Below are 6,405 nucleotides of genomic sequence, written 5' to 3' on the forward strand. Positions count from 1 at the left end.
GAAGGGGAGCTATGCTCGTGGGTCCCGTCTTCATATCTCATTTTATCTAAACTATTTTTAAATTCATGTATTGTTTTTGCACACACCACTTTCTCATCTAACTTGTTCCAACTGTCTATTACTCTGTGAGGAAAGCTGTTCTTTTTCAAATCTCTTCTATAGCTGTCTTTTTTTTATTTTCTTTCTGTGTCCTCTTGTATTTCTGTCATCCCATTTTATCAGATTCTCTCTATCAGTAATTTCTATGCCTTTCATGATTCTGTAAATAGCTATCAAATCTCCTCTCTCTCTTCTATGCTCTAGTGTCTGTAGTTCAAGTTTTGCTAGTCTCTCTTCATATGATAGTTTTGAGAGTGTTGGTGCCAATTTTGTAATTGCTCTTTGTATTCTTTCAAGTTTTTTTTATACATTTTTTTGTACTTGGTGACCATATCGTTGCTGCATATTCCAATCTTGGTCTTATCAGGGTGATTAGGATTTTCTTCACCATTTCTTCATCCAGGTATGTAAATGCAACTTTGATTGTTCTTATTAAATTATAGGTTTCTCCAAAAATCTTATTTATATGTTTCTCAGGTGACATATTATTCATAACAATGACTCCCAGGTCCTCATTTTCTACTTTTTTTTTATTCCTTCTTCTCCCAATTTATATGCTTCTGTTATTCTGTTTTTGCTTTTTCCAAATTCCATTATACTACACTTTTTTGTATTGAACTCCATCTCCCACTTCCTACTCCATTCCTGTACTTTATTTAGATCTCTCTGTAGTGATTCACAATCTTCTTCAGTTTTCACTCTTTTCAGTAGTTTTGCATCATCTGCAAAGAAGCTCATATAGCTTTCAATTCCTTCATCCATATCATTAATATATATAGCAAACATTATTGGGGCCAGAACTGTTCCCTGCGGAACACCGCTTATTACTTCATCCCATTTTGAGTGCTGGTTTCTTATCACTACTCTCATTTTTCTTTCTTGCAAAAAGTCCTCCATCCAATTTAGTAGTTTGCCCTGCATTCCTCCCTCAGTCTCTAATTTCTTAAGCAACTTCTTATGTGGTACCCCGTCAAAAGCCTTCTTCAGGTCCAAAAATGTACAGTCCGCCCATCCATCTCTTTCTTGTATTATATCTATTAGCCTTGAATAGAAACACATTAAATTGGTGACGCATGATCGTCCTTGTCTGAATCCAAATTGCCTTGGATTCAACACTTTGCCCTTTTCTAAATATTTTACCCATCTACTTTTGATAATTCTTTCACAAATTTTTGCTATTGTACTTGTTAGAGAGACTGGTCTATAGTTGTTAGGTTCTTCTTTATTTCCTCCTTTATATATAGGTACTATATTTGCTTTTTTCCAATCTTCTGGAACTTTTCCTTCTTTCAAGGAACTATTTAGTATGCTATGTATTTTGTCTGCCAGTTCATTCCTGCATTCTTTCAGTATCCAGTTTGCTATTTCATCTGGTCCATGCGATTTTCTGACATCAAGATTACTCAAGTGTGTTAATATTTCATTCTTTGTTACTTCTATTTCTTCCATAGGGGGGACTTTCTCTTTCCATTCGTTCTCTTCAGGTTGTATGATCTCCCTTGTAAACACTGATTTAAAATGTTTGTTCATAATTTCCGCCATTTCCATTTCCTCAGTGTATTCAACTCCCTCCTGTCTTAATTTCTCCAAGTCTTGTTTGTTTTTCAGTTTATTGTTTACAAATCTGTAGAATAGTTTTGGTTGATCTTTACACTTTTCTATGATATCTTTTTCATATTTTGTCTTTTCCTCTCTGCACATTTGTACATATTCATTTCTATAACCAGTATATATTTTCAATTTTTCAGGTCCTCTGTCTTTTTTCCATCTGGTCCAGGCTTTGTCTCTTTTGTCTTTTAACTCCCTACAGCTTTTGTTTGTACCAGCATTTTACATATTCTTTTTCTTGTTTTTGTCTTGGGACATACTTTTCCACTCCTTTTTTGTAAATTTTTGTCAAAATATTCCATTTCTCTTCTACTGTTGTTTCTTCTTTGTATATTTCTTCCCATTTTTCCTTTTGAAAGAATTCTCTTATTTTATCAAAGTTTGTTTTTTAATACATCATTCTTCCTTTTCTATATTGTTCATTTCTTTTCATATATTTTTCTTCATTAAGTTCCAGTTCAATCAATATGTGGTCACTTTTACTTATTGGTGTTTTATATTCAATTTTGTCCACTATTCTAGGTTCGGATGTAATTACTAGGTCTAGTCTCGATGGCTCTTCTTCATTTCTATACCTAGTGTTCTCCTGTATCCATTGTGTCATTGTATGGTCAGTAACCATCTCAAGTAGAACGTTTCCCCATGAGCCGTCTCCTCCCTTTACTGTCATCTCTTCCCAGCAGATTTCTTTGCAATTAAAGTCGCCCATCATAACTATTATTCTCCATCTTCCATTATCTTGTTTAATGTTATCTTTGTGTCCTCTAACATACTTTTATGTTCACTCTCTTCCCATGAGGCTGTTTTCGGGGGCACATAATTTATCACAAACTTTCTGCTCTTCTTATCTCTGTCTTCTACTTCCATCATTATCATCTCTACTGTATTCTTTCCATATGTGACACACTTCACGTTTATATCCTTCTTAGTCAGGAACATAACTCCACCCCCTTCCTTTTTCACTCTGTTTCTAATCCAATGATTATATGCATCATGTCCTACACTGTTGGGTGGTAGTGGACCTTTTAATTTTGTTTCTACAATTCCCATTATGTCTGGTTCTTTTTCTTTCAAATAATCATTCAGCTCATTCAATCCTGTTATTAATCCATCTATATTTGTGTAAGACACTCTTAGTTTTCTGCCGCTTCCATTGTGTTCTCTGTTTCCCTTTTGTTTTTCTCTTGTATGTCGACTTTCTTTAGTTTCATATTCACTGCTCTCCAATAGAAACTCTCTTTTTCTGACTCTGTTCTCATCTTGTTTTTTTCCTTTGCTTCAAGTCTTTTCTGTTTTTTCTTCCTCTCTTTCCTCTTTATTCATTTCCCTTTTTATCCATACCTTTTTATATTGTTCACTTGTTGCTAGTTTCCCTGTTTTGGATAAGATATTCTCAGCCGTAGTTTGTGACCTGAATTTAATCTTAATTGGTCTGGTCTTGTCTGTACTATATTTCCCGAGCCTGAATTTCTCTTCGATTTGTTTCATTATTTCTGGTTCATCTTCCTGAACTAATTCTAGTAAATTTCTTACTTTTTCATTTTCCTCTTTGATTCTTGTGGTTCTATCTGGGTTATGTTTCTCTTCCATTCCTAATATAATTATACATTTCTTTCTGTCTGCTAAGTCTCTTACTATATTCTCCTTCTGTCTCATCACTTTAATAACTGAGTTTTCAGTTTGTTCATTCATTTGCTGTCTGATTATGTCAGTGAATGCAACTTTGCTATTTTCTTGATTTTTTTTCCAACCCTCCTTGTTCTCCTTATTATTCTCCTTTAAGACTTTATTCTCATCTTTTACTTCTTTTAACTGTTTTTTTAATTCTTCAATTTCCTTAGTTAAGTTTTTGTTCGCCTTCTCTAGTTCTTCCAATTTTTCAACTCTCCGTATAATGTTGTTAACATGACCGAACCTACGCTCCAAGTCCTCGATCATCTTATCGACCTTCTCTTCTAGTCTTGTCAGTGGGGGGGGGGGGTTGTGTCCCCCCCACCCTCTTTAAATCCCTGGAAAATATTCTCATCACTTTCTACTGTATTGCTCTTATCTATACTTCTAATCTTTACATTTTTATTAGACATTTCATCGTCGCTCAGCTGGTCGGGGGTCGTTTGTTTACCTTTCGCCTGTCTGCCTGGGCCAAGTCCTCTCCTTCCTCATTTCTTTCCATTTCCCTCAGCAATCCCTCCCCTTCTCCTCTTTCCCTACTTTCCCACTACCCCACGAGCAATTTCCCCCCACCCTGTAAATACAATAGGCACTTCTCTTTGCGTTGGGATCCACAAAACTTCAATTTTCTTCAGAACGTCTTCTAAGCCGTCCGTTCGTTGAAGTGTGTGTGTGTGTGTGTGTGTGTGTGTGTGTGTGTGTGTGTGTGTGTGTGTGTGTGTGTGTGTAGAGACATTGGGACAAATTATGGGAAAGGTGGAGGGGGGAAACACAGGTCTTTATCCGAATATCGAGTTTATTCCTACCGGTTTCGCTTACAATAGCTTCTTCAGAGGAGAAGCTATTGTAAGCGAAATCGGTAGGAATAAACTCGATATTCAGATAAAGATCCGTGTTTCCCCCTCCATTTTTCCCATAATATATATATATATATATATATATATATACATGTATATATACATTTGCGTATATATATATATATATATATATATATATATATACATATATATACATACATATATATACACATATATGCACACACGTAAACCCGACAGAAAAGTGAATAGATAAATGACTTAACATGCAAACAACGTCGAGCATGCGGACCCCTAAAGCAAGTCCTCTGAAATTCAGGTTAATAATCAGACACGCCGACTGCGAAATAATTCTTTATTATAAAAATTATTCTTTATACACAATTATTGACCTTACTGACGCATACCATATATGGCATCATTTTTGTATATATTATAATCATACACACACACACACATACGCACACACACATACACACACACACACATTACATTATGGGTCAGATGTGTCCTCCTCTTCCTCCTCCTCCTCCTCCTCTTCGAGGTTGACCTTGAAAGGATTCAATTCGTGACTTGAGGACGATGTAGTCCTTGGGCTTCTCTTCGCCCAGGAGGCGCTGAGTAGCTGCGGCCGAAGCCGTCACCTTTGCCCCACGTACTATATGCGCTTTGTGGGAACTGTTGCAGAGGCAGGTCACTAACAGTCACTGCTGGGAATCGGAGGAGAATGCGGGATTCGAACCCACAACTGAGCGAATGCGCGCGCACGTGTATGCTTGCTTACACTCCAGCACCTCATTCTTTCAGATTCGTCATCTCTGACGTCACAAGTGGAGTCTTTCCCCCCCAAAGGGTGCCTCGATACATATTCAATGTCACGTATGATGTCATATGACGTCATCGTGTCGTCATCCATGACATCATAGATGACGTCATCCATCCTCCCACCAATGTTCCTTCTGTTTGCTGTGTGTATAGACATTAGCTTGTGGGCAAAATTTGCCTAATCTGAAAAAAGTATGTGCGAACACATGGCGACAATGTCATTTTGTTTGCTATGGAAGCACTAGTCAGAAGAGGAAATTATTATTATTATAATTAATATATAATAATAATAATATATAATAATAATAATAATAATAATAATAATAATAATAATAATAATAATAATAATAATAATAATAATAATAATGTTGGTTTAACGGTTGTTAAGTTACCAAATTTTTAGAGAATTTGTACGTTGACGTTTGTGTGGAACTTCTTTTATTGAATGGATCTTAATATAATTTGAAAAGACCTTGTTTGTGCGCACAATTTTTTCTTTATGCGCGCTAATTGTAAAAAACATGCGCACATGTGCACAGCTTAGAAGAAAAGTTCCCTCCCACGCCCACCTTCCAGTGGGCGTGGGCGTGGGTGTGAGTATGGGCGTGGAAATCTAGTCTCAGCAGCGTCACTTGGACAGGAACCAACATACGTGACTTGCAGTTCACAAACGCACACACACTAGAAGGCAGGAAGTCCTTGGTTCAGAAAATCGCGTTTCTTTGTGTTTCACGCCTTTCTTCGTCCGTGTTTCACGGGAAACCCGGATTCACAAAACACTTTGTTCCCTAAACACTGATTCACTTTACAAACCCGTGTCGAGTTTCACATGAATAAAATTCTTTGTCAACGGGTCCCTTTCCCCCCCCGAACCATTGTACTAACCTAACTTAACACAACCTAACCTAACCTAATCTAACCTAACGCATTCTTGATTCGGTTGAACGTCGCCAACTCCCCCTATCAAGACGTGGAATTGAATGAACTATGCCCTTGGTCCAACTCGCTATTGGCAAAGTTCGAAATGACGTCACCTCGACCTCCGCCGCAAGTGGCGACGCTCTAACCCGCTCAGCCTAGTGACGTCACCCGATGTCGTGGGGGACGGGAGGAAAGGACCAGCTGAGAAACAATTCCATTTTTTGCAATTCGTATCTCGCTGTCTTCGCATTGGAAGGCTTTCCTTCTCCTCCTCCTCCTCCTCTTGTCAGAGGTCTCAATACTGGGTTCTCTTCGTCCTCCTCCCTCCTCCCTCCTCCCTCTCCTCCTCCTCCTCTTCTTCCCTCCTCTTCCATCACTGTTCTCCCCCTCCTCCTCCTCCTCCTCTTGTCAGAGGTCTCAATACTGGGTTCTCTTCGTCCTCCTCCCTCCTCCTTCTCCTCCTCCT

The sequence above is a fragment of the Oratosquilla oratoria genome, chromosome 8 (genome assembly GCF_046742065.1).
Source record: "Oratosquilla oratoria isolate Oo_2021 chromosome 8, ASM4674206v1, whole genome shotgun sequence".
Taxonomy (NCBI): Eukaryota; Metazoa; Arthropoda; class Malacostraca; order Stomatopoda; family Squillidae; genus Oratosquilla; species Oratosquilla oratoria.